A 15,266-nucleotide genomic window follows, 5' to 3' on the forward strand; every position below is an offset into this window, starting at 1 on the left:
AGCTACGGCCCTGCGCCTTCCCCAGAAGCCGACCTGCGTCCTGTGGCTCGCTGTATTCCAGTTGTTTCCCTCTATCTTTGCCTAGAAGCGATTTTCAGTTTCTTCCTGGTTGACTTTAACCTTGAGATTATATTCTCCAGGTATTGTGTTCTTTTTGTTATAGAACTGGAAAAAGACTTTGCTTTGTTTTCTGTTAAGTCCTTTTTGGGTCTCATTCACAGCAGCAATAACAGAAGATTCCCGAACAAAGAATGGTACCCAGCGACTACGGAATTCCCATCGCAACAAGAGAGAGAGAGAGAGAGAGACACATAGAAAGACAGAGAGAGAGACACAGACACAGAGAGAGCGACAGAGAGACACAGAAAGAAAGAGAGACACAGAGAGACACAGAGAGACACACAGAGAGAGACACAGAGAGAGAGAGACACACAGAGAGAGAGAGACACACTGAGAGAGAGACACAGACATTTGACTCAAGATGCAGCTGTCATTCTACTTTCCAATCCACCCATCGTATAGGAATGGTTCAAGCAGATCTTTTCCCAACCGGTAATAATTGCCAAGTATTTTAATGACCATTTCCCTAAATTGCAAGTTAGGTTATGCCGGGTAGCTTTATAGTCATCCTCAGAAATAATGATATTGGCAATAGCAAAAGAATGATTGATTTAACCTAATTATGAAACAAATTACAGTGCATTTGGAAAGTATTCAGAACACTTTTCCACATTTTGTTACATTACATCCTTTTTCAAATATTGATTAAATTGTTTTTTTCTCATCAATCTACACACAACACATACTGTACAATGACAATGCAAAAACTGGTCTTTAGAAGAAAAAAAACTAGAAAAAAACCCTGAAATAATTTACATAGGTATTTAGACAGTTTACTCAGTACTTTGTTGAAGCACCTTTGACAGTGATTACAGCCTCGAGTCTTCTTGGGTATGACGTTACAAGCTTGGCACACCTGTATTTGGGGAGTTTCTAACATTCTTCTCTACAGATCCTCTCAAGAACTGTCAGGTTGGATGGCGAACGTCGCTGCACAGCTATTTTCAGGTCTCTCCAGAGATGTCCGATCGGGTTCAAGTCTGGGCTCTGGCTGGGCCACTCAAGGACATTCAGAGACCTGTCCTGAAGCCACTCCTGCGTTGAATTGGCTGTGTGCTTATGGTCGTTGTCCTGTTGGAAGGTGAACCGTCGCCCTAGTCTGAAGTCCTGAGTGCTCTGGAGAAGGTTTTCATCAAGGATCTCTCTGTACTTTTCTCCGTTCATCTTTCCCTCAATCCTGACTAGTCCCCCAGTCCCTGCCTCTGAAAAACATCCCTACAAGCCTGATGCTGCCACCACCATGCTTCACCATAGGGATGGTGACAGGTGTCCTCCAGACGTGACACTTGACATTCCATTCAGGTCAAAGAATTCAATCTTGGCTTCATCAGACCAGATAATCTTGTTTCTCATGGTCTGAGTCTTTAGGTGCCTTTTGGCAAACTTCAAGTGGGCTGTCATGTGCTTTTACTGAGGAGTTGCTTCTGTCTGGCCATTCTATCATAGAGGCCTGATGGGCGGAGTGCTGCAGAGATGGTTGTCCTTCTGGAAGGTTCTCCCATCTCCACAGAGGAACTGTAGAGCTCTGTCAGAGCGACCATCGTCGTTTGTCAGGCCGGCCAGCTCTAGGAAGAGTCTTGGTGGTTCCTTCTTCCATTTGAAAATGATGGAGGCCACTTTGTTCTTGGGAAACTTCAATGCTGCAGAAATGTGTTGGTACCCTTCCCCAGATCTGTGACTCAACGCAATCCTGTCTCAGATCTCTATGGACAATTCCTTCGACCTCATGACTTGGTTTTTTCTCTGACACAGGTGTGTACCTTTCAACCCAAAAAAGAATAATACATTTTCGGATAAGACTGTAACGTAACAAAATGTGGGAAAAGTCAAGGGGTCTGAATACTTTCCGAATGCACTGTATACATTTAAATAACATAAAAATAAAACTGCTTTGTTTAGGCATTAAAATTACGTAAATAAAACTTTCCTCACAGTTTAATTGTGGGAGGCCAGGCTCAAGTTCAGAGAAAAATATGAGTGCTCTCTTTTAAACCATCCGTGTGCCAAAAAACATGTTTTCACATTTTGTTGCATTACAAGGTGGTATTGAAATAGATTTAATTGTAATTTTTTCTCAATTTCTTTTGATCATAATGTCAAAGTGAAAATAAACTTATACACATTTTTACTAATTAATAAAAATGTAATAAATGAAATATACGTAGTTGTTGCATAACTATACGGCCCCTTTGTCTAGGCAAGCCTAAATTAGTTCAAGAGTACAATTGGGCGTAACAAATCACATAATAAGTTACATGGACTTACTCTGTGAAATAACATACATGCGACATCTGTTCCTCAGTCAAGTATTGAATTTCAAGCACAGATTCAACTACAAAGACCAGGGAGCTTTGCAAAAGTCTAATAAAGAAGGGTGGTGATTGGTAGATGGGTAACAATAACAAATCAATCATTGAATATGGCAAAACTTGAAAATTGCTGTCTAGCCATTATCTCCAACACCTTGAAGCAGCTTGAAGAATTTTGAAAAGAATAATGGTCAATTATTGCCCAATCCAGGTGTGCAAAGCTCTTAGAGACTTACCAAAGAAGACTCACAGCTGCAATCGCTGCCGAAGGGGTTTTAAACATGTATTGACTCAAGGGGTTGAATACTAATTAAAGTATATTAGTGTGTTATTTGTAATTAATCCAAAAAATAACATGGAATTAAATCCATTTTAATCCCACGTTGTAATGCAATAAATGTGACAAAATCCAAGGGGGGTGAACACTTACAATAACAAATGGGTATCATCCCAATSTCTGATAGCACACGGAGATATAAACACACACACATACACATACACAGTGAGTAGGCGTTTGTATTTGGTCTGTCCAGATTGTGTTTACCCATGTTGAAAGAAAGCTGTCAAGAATGTTTTGTGGCTGAATATGAATATGTAACTGTACATGCTTCATTAGACTACTAACAGGAAGTTAACCAAATGTGTTTTCAAAAGGAACCAAGAGTATGCAGCCATAACTCTGAGGAAGTAAGCTCCATTTCTGAATGGAGAATAACAGGACAGGTAGTTGGTATTCAGACTAGGTAGTTTGAAGGATAAAATGTTTCTTCGCTCTCAAACTCATTAAGACCCATCTTCGCACAACTATGGCAGACGACAAACTGAGTAAACTGGGTGTTCTCAGCATTGAGGCTAGAAGAGCCGAGGCATCTGACATTAACAAGTTCATCAAACTTTTTGCTACCCAGCACAAAAACAGGCAGATTCAGCTGATTTAAAGATGCAGTTTGTAATCCAATGATGGCCTAAACTTTATGAAAGAATTTGGGCCATAGACTATAAGTACGCTAACATGCAGCACTGCTCACAGACAGAGCTACTGCTACCCTGCACAGGCAGTAAAGTTCATTATAGACCACTTTGTAAGGTACACTGTAAGTTCCAACACACTTGACAGCTACAATCCACTCTAGACTTCCCTCTCCAGTATTGGTCTTGTCTGATGCAGCTCATGACTGATGTTTTCAATATCACAGTCATAGATCTCAGAAAAGCGAAAGAACAAGAACGTCTTGCTTTTTGGGGGAAGTAATTGAATCCCCTTCATAATTTCACAATTTGGTCTGGAAACACCTCCACAAATCATCCACTATTGTGTCTAGGATATGGTTGAAGATCTTGGTCCTGAAGGTATCGTTGTCCCCATCGTTACACATACACTGGCCCACTGTGGATTTTACAATTTCCCCACTGAGTTTTCGTGACCAATTCTCAGCTTTTTCAACAGCAACATTGCMCTGGCTGTGTCTAGAATCTCTTCCCACAGCTCATCAACAAATGCAGAACTTCTGTAGTACTGCAATGTGCACTAAATATACTGCCATAGCTAAGTCAAGTGAAGATGACTGGAGCAGATCAGAGAGCAGCTTTGCATCTCCAAAGGTGTTTCTATAGGTAGTTAGAAGACTAGTAAGTGAGGTCCATTTGAGAAAGTATACCTCAAACGTTTACAGATCTGTCCCCAATGTTTTTATTGTCTATCTCATGTATGACACGCAATACAGCAGGTAATCTATCCATTAGATTCCTACAAGCAATGTGCCTACATGTCCATCTGGTATCGCTGAGTAGTGAATCTCCCTGGACTTACCTCTGTTCATATCTTTTTGAGCATCTAGCCACTTTCGGTGCACGAAGACTCCAGACATGAACACATAAAGCTTTTACAGCAGCGAAAATAAGCTTTCTGCCTCGGGACTGACTTAACAGTGTCAACTAGCACCAGGTTAAGGCAATGAATATTACATTGTACATAGAAAGCCTCTTCCTTTATTCTGGCTGCCACTCCTGAGTGTTTACCACTCATCGTTGATGCTCCATCATAGCCTTGCCAAACAAGATTGGATCTGGAATTTAGGCCATATCTTTCCAGGCAGAGGATGTAAATGGGTGGCTTGTTGGAAGTCTAGGAAGCCTTCATGCATGGCCCCATCCTTGTTAAAACCTCTTAGCGCTCTGGCCCAGATCGTAGAATATGCATATAATTTACAGACTAGGATAGAAAACACTCCAAAGTTTCCAAAACTGTCAAAATATTGTCTGTGAGTATAACAATACTTATTCTATAAGCGAAACCCTGAGAAAATGTAACCGGAAGTGATATAAAAATAAAAAAAACTGTGTTTCCTGGCACGTGTAATCTGGGGTATCAACCAGATTCCTTTTCCAATGGCTTCCTCAGGCTGTGATTAGGCTTTAGACATAGTTTCAGGCTTTTATTTAGAAGTTTATTTAGAAGTTTTTTCAAAACTAGTCAAGTGTCCTCCGAATAGTTCCTGCGCGCGCGAGAGGAGCACCCCATTCTCCGTTTGTCTCTTATTGAATAGGTAATGGTCCGGTTGAAATATTATCGATTATGTTTGTTAAAACCTGTTAGGGCTGCAAGGCAAAGTGTTGAGTAGCCAGTGAAATCGTGCCCATTTCAAACGGCCTCCTACTCAAATCTTGCTCGTACAATATGAATATTATTATTCTTTTTGGATAGAAAACACTTTCTAGTTTCTAAAAGAGTTGGAATTATTTCTCTGAGTGAAACAGAAGTCCTTCTGCAGCACTTTTCCTGACCAGGAAGTGAAATGTCAGAAATCGATGCTCTTTTCAACATGATGCCTATACATGGTCTTGACACTTAGGAGTCTGCTGACACTCTATACGCCTTCCTATTGGTGTAAAGAGTGATGTCAGAGAAGAATTTTTTTGCTCATCTTTTCCTGTGGTGGAAAAAAACCTATTTCTTTGACGTGAGCGTCCACTTCCGGTACTCTGAAGGAAGTGGGATTGACTTCTGTTTTGCCTTCGTAATGAACGGCTAACATCTCCGGCTCGAATTTTTTTGATACATGTGACCATATCATCGTAATGTATGTTTTTCAATATAGTTTAATCAGATTATTGAAACTTTATTCGGGAGTTTTGCCGTGTTCCGTCCTCTGACTGTTTACGTTGGAGAAATTTATGCCACTCGGCTCGTGCCAATGCTAATTGAAGAGGGAAATGTGCCATTCTAAATCGAAACAACGACTCATCTGGACAGAGGACACCTTCTTCAACCTTCCGATGAAAATCAGCCAAAGTAAGACTCATTTTATGATGTTATTTCATATATCTGTCGTGCATGTGAACGGGTCGTGGGCGCCCAATGTGTCTCTCTATTGTGGCTACGCGCTAATATAGCGATACATTTTGTTTTCGCTGTAAAACATTTTATAAATCGGAAATATTGTTTGGAATCACAAGTTGCCTATCTTTCAATTGCTGCAAACTATATATTTTTCGGAAATGTTTTATGATGAGTAATTAGCTAATTGACGTTGGTGTCTGTAAATATTATGGCTGCTTTCGGTGCACTTTCTGAGTGTAGCTGAAATGTAAAATATGATTTATACCTGAAATATGCACATTTTTCGGAAAAAAATATGCTATACAATAAATATGTTATCAGACTGTCATCTGATGAATTTGTTTCTTGGTTAGTGGCTATTTCTATTTTATTTGGGTCGAATTTGTGATAGCACCTGATGGAGTAAGAAACTGATGGAGTTAGAAAAGTGGTGGCATTTGCTAACGTGGTTAGCTAATAGATTTACATATTTTGTCTTCCCTGTAAAACATTTTAAAAATTGGACATGTTGGTTTGATTCACAAGAAGTTTATCTTTCATCTGGTGTCTTGGACTTGTTAATGTGTGAAAGTTAAATATTTTAAAAAAATAGCTTTTGAATTGCGCGCCCTGCACTTGAGCTGGATGTTGTCATAAGTGTACCGGTGTCGGGCTGCACCCCAAACAGGTTAAAAACAACCTGAGGATTGATTATAAAAAACACTTGACATGTTTCTACGACCATTACGGATACTTTTTGGAATTTGTCGAACGGAACACGGCTTTGATTTTCTGAGCATAATGCGCAACCCAAATGGCGCTTTTTGGTGATAAAAGTAATATTTATCGAACAAAAATAACATTTGTTGTGTAACTGGGAGTCTCGTGAGTGGAAACATCTGAAGATTATCAAAGGTAAGCGATTAATTTGATTGCTTTTCTGACTTTTGTGACCAAGCTAACCAAGCTAATATAAGGCTAGCTTGTTGTAGCATTGAAAGCTACACTCACAAAATCTTAGATTTCTTTCGCTGTAAAGTATATTTTCAAAATCTGACACGATAGGTGGATTAACAACAAGCTAAGCTGTGTTTTGGTATATTTCACTTGTGATTGCATGATTATAAATATTTTTAGTAATATTTTTGCATTTGGCGCCCTGCAATTCTAGCGGTTGTGTAGGAAAGTGATCCCGTAAAAGGGATCCGTAGCTGAGAGAAGTTAAACTGACTCTGTCTCATTGTGACTCCTTTGTGCAATATTTTGTGTTGAAGTCAAGAGAAGTACTTAGGCGACTGGGGAGCCGTGTCACATCTTGTGCTTTGTCTTTTAGTAATGTGTTTTGCATTGTTGAATGATACACGACAGTGTGGCATTTGCTCTGTATAATAGCAAATCAGTTGCCCATTCCAATTAGATAATATCAAATGGGAGAGTAAATGGAAACTGGCAGAACTTGACATACCCTGCTGTGCAGATGGAAGTTTGGACACTGATGGGTGCTCATCACTGCTACCACTTAAAGAATGTTGCTCACTCCTGAGTGAAGGACAAATGGAAATTAAGACATCTACAGGTTAGTCATTTGAAGCAAGTCACATGAATGTGAAAGTTAATGGCAATTGATTGGAAATGTTGAGGTGGAAACAACAGAAATGAGAAAAGGCATGAGGTAGTTGACACCCTGATGTGCAGATGGGACTTAATAGCTGGACATATAGGTTAAAATCAGTGTCATCTTTTGCTATACTAACTTGTATATGCTGAAACTAAAAACTGAAGAACAGGTTGTGTGTGGAGTGTGGTGTTTAATTGTTAAAGAAATTCAAATATGCCAATGTAGTGTCGAGAATTAGGTTGAATGATTGAATAATTTTTTTCTGTAATGTTTTCTGGGCTCTATAAGTCCATGTGAAACAGTGCTTTTGTCTGACAGGCTTCACTTTCACTGCTGGTTGTGGTTGGCTCTGCCTGCCTCTGTACCTTTTCTTTTCTTCCTTATGAAGAAATACTGTACATCCTGGCTTCATTTCATGCCTGGCTGGTTATTCTTCCTTACATGTCCCGGGGGAAATCATAGTAATTCATTCAATATTGTTAAATTGGTTGGTTTATTGTACGAGTCAGGACAGGCTAGCTAAATTAGCTAGCTAGTCGCAAGCTAATGTTGGTTCACCCACCATCAGACTCAAAGCAGGCGTGCTAGCCGGCTAGCTTACTAACAGTAGTTTGCCTACCACCAGATGCACCAAGTTAGATTTCAGCAGCAGCATCATGCAAATCAAGAAATACTGAGATAAAAGCAGAGAGCTAAGAAAAATGACCTCCAAGATACACAATTAAGACTACCCCAAAGAGAAGCACTTCTGAGAAATTGATTCAAATAATGCTTCTGTTTGAAGAAATCTGAGTGTGAATTATATTGATATTTACCACGTGGTTCCTGTTTCAGTAATAATGAAATCAGACCTTCTTGTTGAATATCTGATAATCTAATATTTTAAAGGTGTGGTTAAAACATGCAAAAAACGGTCCTCTAGGTACATCAAAAAGGTTTGGTATACCTCAACTGGTATACCATCCAGCCCAGTTCCTCCTATGTAATTTGGCCTTCACATGAGACTTTCTGTACAGCTGTTAATTTTACAATAATAATACAAAAAAAWTATTACAATGAACTTCTGTTAGTGGAGATGGAGGAGACTGAAACAGAATTATATGCTTAAAGTACTTTGCTTCCTCTTTCAAAATACTTTTTGTTGAATCATGATTGTCTCCGTCATTTGTAAAAATGTTCCGAAAAATATGTGCGGTAGCGTTGCTATGTTGAAGATTACAAAATTGTTTAATGCATATTTCCCCATATTCCATCCAGCTCTCTTTATTTTTATAATATATTACACTTAATCTTTCTTGAATAAATTCCTCCATTTCTTTTTGTTTTTCCTCTAACGTACTCTGTGCCCTTATGGTACAGTTTCCATTGGCAGGATTTAGATGGTAGAACTGTGGAAGGTAGGCCTAGTCCTATTGGTAGGCTACTGTGAAGATGGAGGTATAGAGAGGGATGGGGTGATATGGGAGAAGGATGTGATGAGCATGACAGGAGTACAGTGGTTCTTCCTGTAAAAGTTGTGTCATACTGCAACACACCTTGCGGGCTGCCGCAGAATTCTATGGCACCTTATTTAATTGTCAGCCACTGTTGCCATTAATGCTAGTTATTGCTAGTTTGACAACCAGAGGGTATCTTTGAGAAGCATTTGATAGTCTTCAATATTGGCTGTACAAAAAAAAAAAAATTATAATTGTAAGAACATATGGGATTGATTTTAAGAAATGTTACTTAATTAATTTGATTAATATTATGGTGTTTCTATTCCAAGAAAAAACTCAAACGAAACCCTCAGGGGAAGATATGGCGCTGTACAACGTGACGTCGGGATTAGGCTACAGTACTAAGAGCATAACATTTCCACACCGTAATTGTAGTCTAACCAACACTCAAACAGAGATTCGGTGAAAAACTAAAATCTCATTGATTTATCAAGACCAGTCCCCATGCTTGTCTGTGAGCGGTGTGAAATGATGCTGAAATAGTTGACCATACGCGGGTAGGCTATGCCTTCAAATCCTATTGCTTCTAACTTCAATATGCTTTTTAAATTAATAAGACCTACACCACTTTAACAGCACACTACTCAACAGAAGTGAGACTCATGTCGCCTACGGTAGGCCTACAGTGTATCAAAAAATATGTTTTTCAATGACGTGGCTCTCTGCCAATAATTACATTTAGAGTATTAGAGTATTCTAAATCAATATCTAAAGGGAATTTTTCGTTAGGGCAAATCTGATCTGTGAGAATATCTAAGGGGCTTTTATATACAGTTGAAGTCGGAAGTTTACATATCCCTTAGCCAAATACATTTAAACTCAGTTTTTCACAGTTTCTGAAATGTATTCCTAGTAAAAATTCCCTGTCTTAGGTCAGTTAGGATCACCACTTTATTTTAAGAATGTGAAATGTCAGAATAATAGTAGAGAGAATGATTTACTTCAGCTTGCATTTCTTTCATCACATTCCCAGTGGGTYAGAAATGTACATACACTCAATTAGTATTTGGTAGCATTGAATATAAATTGTTTAACYTGGGTCAAACGTTTCGAGTAGCCTTCCACAAGCTTCCCACAATAAGTTGGGTGAATTTTGGCCCATTCCTCCTGACAGAGCTGGTGTAACTGAGTCAGGTTTGTAGGCCTCGCACACACTTTTTCAGTTCTGCCCACACATTTTCTTTGGGATTGAGGTCAGGACTTTGTGATGGCCACTCTAATACCTTGACTTTGTTGTCCTTAAGCCATTTTTCCACAATTTTGGAAATATGCTTGCAGTCATTGTCCATTTGGAAGACTCATTTGCAACCCAGCTTTAACTTCCTGACTGATGTCTTGAGACGTTGCATCAATATATCCACACATTTTTCTTTCCTCATGATGCCATCTAGTTTGTGAAGTGCACCAGTCCCTCCTGCAGCAAAGCACCCCCACAACATGATGCTGACACCCCCGTGTTTCATGGTTGGGATGGTGTTCTTCGGCTTGCAAGCCTCCCCCTTTTTCCTCCAAACATAATGATGGTCATTATGGCAAAACAGTTCTATTTTTGTTTCATCAGACCAGAGGACATTTATCCAAAAAGTACGATCTTTGTCCCCATGTGCAGTTGCAAACTGTACTCTGGCTTTTTAATGGCGGTTTTGGAGCAGTGGCTTCTTCCTTGCTGAGCGGCCTTTCAGGTTATGTCGATTTAGGACTCGTTTTACTGTGGATATAGATACTTTTGTACCTGTTTCCTCCAGTATCTTCACAAGGTCCTTTGCTCTTATTCTGGCATTGATTTGCACTTTTCGCACCAAAGTACATTCATCTCTAGGAGACATGGGCGCTGTACAATGTGACAGGTCGGGAGTAGGCTACAGTACTCCAGTAAGAGCAAAATGATCCTAACATTTCCACACTCTAATTGAAGTGTAAGTTTCTCTTAGAATAAAAACCTTAGTGTAACAACAGTTTTATTAACCTTTCTGAACCACCCATCCCGGATCCGGGATAATTGTCATCAGCAACGCTGAATAGCATAGCGCCACCGTCAAATAATATTACTAGAAAATATTCATATTCAAATCACAAGTGCAATATTGCAAAACACAGCTTAGCCTTTTGTTAATCCACCTGTCGTCTCAGATTTTGAAATTATGCTTTCCAACGAAAGCAATACAAGCGTTTGTGTAAGTTTATCGATCGCTCGACAAAACATTAAGTACACTTAGCATCAGGTAACTTGGTCACGAAAATCAGAAAAGCAATCAAATTAATCGTTTACCTTTGATGATCTTMGGATRTTTTCACTCACGAGAMTCCCAGTTARACAACAAATGTTCCTTTTGTTCCATAAAGATATTTTTATATYCAAATACCTCCGTTCGTTTGGCGCGTTATGCTTAGAAATCCACAGGAAAAAGCGGTCACGACAACGCAGACAAAAATTCCAGATAATATCCATAATGTCCACAGAAACATGTCAAACGTTTTTTATAATCAATCCTCAGGTTGTTTTTCAAATATCTATTCGATAATATATCAACCGGGAGTGTTGGTTTTTCAATAGGACCGGGAGTAACAATGGCCACCTTTCTCTGTTGCGCACAACTCACTCTGAGAGCCCCCACCTATCCACTTACGCAATGTGATCGTTCTCGCTCATTTTTCAAAATAAAAGCCTGAAACTATGTCTAAAGACTGTTGACACCTTAGGGAAGCCATAGAAAAAGGAATCTGGTTGATATCCCKTTAAATGRRTGATAGGMWTGCATAAGAACAGAGAGGTTTCAAAAAMAGAGGCACYTCCTGATTGGATTTTCCTCAGGTTTTMGCCTGCAATATCAGTTCTGTTAAACTCACAGACAAAATGTTGACAGTTTTGGAAACTTTAGAGTGTTTTCTATCCTAATCTGACAATTATATGCATATTCTAGTTTCGGGGGCTGAGAAATAGGCAGTTTCAAATGGGTACGTTTTTTAGCCAAAAACGAAAATACTGCCCCCTACACTTAAGAGGTTTTAAGTAATACTAACGAGAAGTAACAGAAAAATAAGTGTATTTTTCCGGGTGCGTGTGCAGGACAGAGGAATAGCAATTCTTACACTATTGTTCTAAATTCAGTCACCTTCTTCATCCTCATCTTTCAGTTCATTAAAATTCAATTAAAATTTCATAATGAAATCATATCACTGTGGAGAAAGCTACTTTTACCAAACCTGTTTTGCAAGACCTAGGCCTTCACCAGTGCAACTCAGATACAGTGCCTGCTCATTTCTTTTTACATAGACCAGCAGAAACATGTAAGCACAGGTAAGCCGCCATTCACATCCACCAGACATTTGTAGGCTACTTGAAAAGCATAGAGAGAGAGAGAGTGTGCGAGAGTGAGAGAGCATTGTTTTCTGTCTGGTTTCTTGTTAGGTTTAACAGGTGTAACTTCATGGCTTTTTCCCCTCCTTTTAACGCTCTAAGTCGGGACCTACTAAATCCAGCTAATGTTTGAAGAATCATTCTGATATTCTTTTGCAGCACCACTATAGTCTCACATATCAACAGACCATTTTTATTTTAAAAAGCGTTTATTAATTTATTTTTATTGCTGCTTCAGCATGTCTTTCTTTTAGTGTTTGTGTGCCTGAGACCACAGGGTCTCTCTCTGAGAATGGTGATACAGTATGTTGTGATGTGTGCTGCTCCCTGCTGGTGAAAACGTGAATTCATCTCATGTTTCATCTTGGCAGTTTTTAAATTCTGTTTTGACCCACCAAATTAACAAAACCATACTGCAAGCAAATTAATTACACAATATTAAAAATAATGACAAACAGTTATTTAATTGAATCGATCTTTATTTGATTTCATATCCTAGACATTCACATACAAAAGGAATGAACATCGAAAAGGGGACAGAAAATGCATCATAGATATAAATACAATGCCTTCAGAAGAATTCACACCCCTTGACCTTTTTCACATTTTGTTTGTCTTACAGTTGTCTTAAAAATGGATTACATTTCGATTTTGTGTCACTGGCCTACACACAATGCCCCATAATGGCAAAGTGAAATTATGTTTTTTTAAATCTTTAAAAATGAATTTAATATTCAGATCTGAAATGTCTTGAGTCTATAAGTATTCAACCCCCTTGTCATGGCAAGCCTAAATATGTTCAGGTGTAAAAATGTGCTTGACAAGTCACGTAATAAGTTTTATGGACTCATGTTTGTGCAATAATAGTGTTTAACATAATTGTTGAATGACTACCTCATCTTTGTACCCCACACATACAATTAACTGTATGTCCCCTCAGTCGAACAGTGAATTTCAAACAGATTCAACCACAAAGACCAGGGAGGTTTTCCAATGCCCCGCAAAGAAGATTCAGACGACGTCGAAGTAACAACAGTTAATTAATCAAACAGGGGCAGGCAGAAGGCAAGTCAAGGGCAGGCAGAGATCAGTAATCCAGATAGGTGGGGCAACAGTACAGGACGTGAGGCAGGCTCAGGGTCAGGTCAGGCAAAGGTCAGTAATCCAGAAAGGTGGGGCAAAGGTACAGGACGGCAGGCAGGGTCAGGGCAGACAGAATGGTCAACACCGGGAAAACTAGGAAACAGGAGCAATTGAGAGACAGGAGCAGAGGGATAACCGCTGGTAGGCCTGACGAAATAAAACGAACTGGCAACAGTCAAACAGAGAACACAGGCATAAATACACAGGGGATAATGGAGAAGATGGGCGACACCTGGAGGGGGTAGAGACAATCACAAAGACAGGTGAAACAGATTAGGGTGCGACAAATACAGAATACAAATATTCCAAAACATGCATCCTGTTTGCAATAAAGCATTAACTTCTCTGGGATATGTGGGACGCTTGCGGCACCAAAGTCCACTAGAGCTGTAGAGACAACACTTGAGGGACAACCAGCCGGTGAAATGGGAACCAGAAAGGGTTTGGCGGAAAACGATGACAATGGAATACCATGCCAACCCTGTCACTCTGTTCTAGTGGACCCCAGGGTAGGACGCACCGGACACCACTGAAGCTGGTGTCCCTCCTGGCCGCAATAAGGATAGAGCCCAAGCTGTCTCCGGCGACACCGCTCTGCCGCGGAGAGGTGTGTGACCCCTACCTCCATGGGTTCAGGCTCTGCCTCAGGCTCTGCCTCCGTGCCAGAGGAATGGAGCGTTAGTAGGTGTCACACCCAGTGTCTTTTTCCTCTAGGATTTTGCCTGTGCTTAGCTCAATTCCATTTCGTCTTATCCTAAAAAACTCACTAGTCCTTGCCGATGACAAGCATACCCATTACATGATACAGCCACCACAACGTTTGAAAATATGATGTGGTACTCTGTGATGTGTTGTGTTGGATTTGCCGTAAACATACCGCTTTATATTCAGGACATAAAGTTAATTTCTATGCTAAATTTTTTGCAGTTTTACTTTAACTTCTTCGGGATAGGGGGCAGCATTTTCACTTTTGGATAAATAGCGTGCCCAATTTCAACTTCCTTCTACTCATCCCCAGAAGATAAGATATGCATAGTAGATTAGTAGATTTGGATAGAAAACACTCTGAAGTTTCTAAAACTGTTTCAATCATGTCTGTGAGTATAACAGAACTTATTTAGCAGGCGAAACCCCGAGGACAAACCATTCAGATTTTTTTTTTTTAGGTCACTCTCTTTTCAATGGAGTTTCATTGGGAATCCAGATTTCTAATTGACCTTCTTGCAGTTCCTACCGCTTCCACTGGATGTCAACAGTCTTTAGAAATTGGTTGTTTTTTCCTTTGTGTAATGAAGAAGTACGGCCATCTTGAACGAGGGTCACTTGAAGTGTACTGTTTGTTAGAGACGTGTGACCAGAGAGCTAGCTACAGTTTGTTTTAATCCTGTATTGAACACAGATCACCCCGTCTTCAATTTTATCGATTATTTACGTTAAAAAACACCTAAAGTTGTATTACAAAAGTAGTTTGAAATGTTTTGGCAAAGTTTACAGGTAACTTTTGAGATTTTTTGTAGTCACGTTGCACAAGTTAGAACCTGTGTTTTTCTGGATCAAACGCGCCAAATAAATTGACATTTTGGATATATATCGACGGAATTAATCGAACAAAAGGACCATTTGTGATGTTTATGGGACATATTGGAGTGCCAACCACAGAAGCTCGTCAAAGGTAAGGCATGAATTATATTTTTATTTCTGCGTTTTGTGTCGCGCCTGCAGGGTTGAAAAATGCTTCTCTCTCCTTGTTTACTCTGTTGCTATCCTCAGATAATAGCATTGTTTGCTTTCGCCGAAAAGCCTATTTGAATTCTGACATGTTGGCTGGTGTAGCTACAAGTGTAGCTTTAATTTGGTATCTTTCATGTGTGATTTGATGAAAGTTAGATTTTTATAGTAA

Source organism: Salvelinus sp. IW2-2015, linkage group LG15 (genome assembly GCF_002910315.2).
Source record: "Salvelinus sp. IW2-2015 linkage group LG15, ASM291031v2, whole genome shotgun sequence".
NCBI lineage: Eukaryota > Metazoa > Chordata > Actinopteri > Salmoniformes > Salmonidae > Salvelinus > Salvelinus sp. IW2-2015.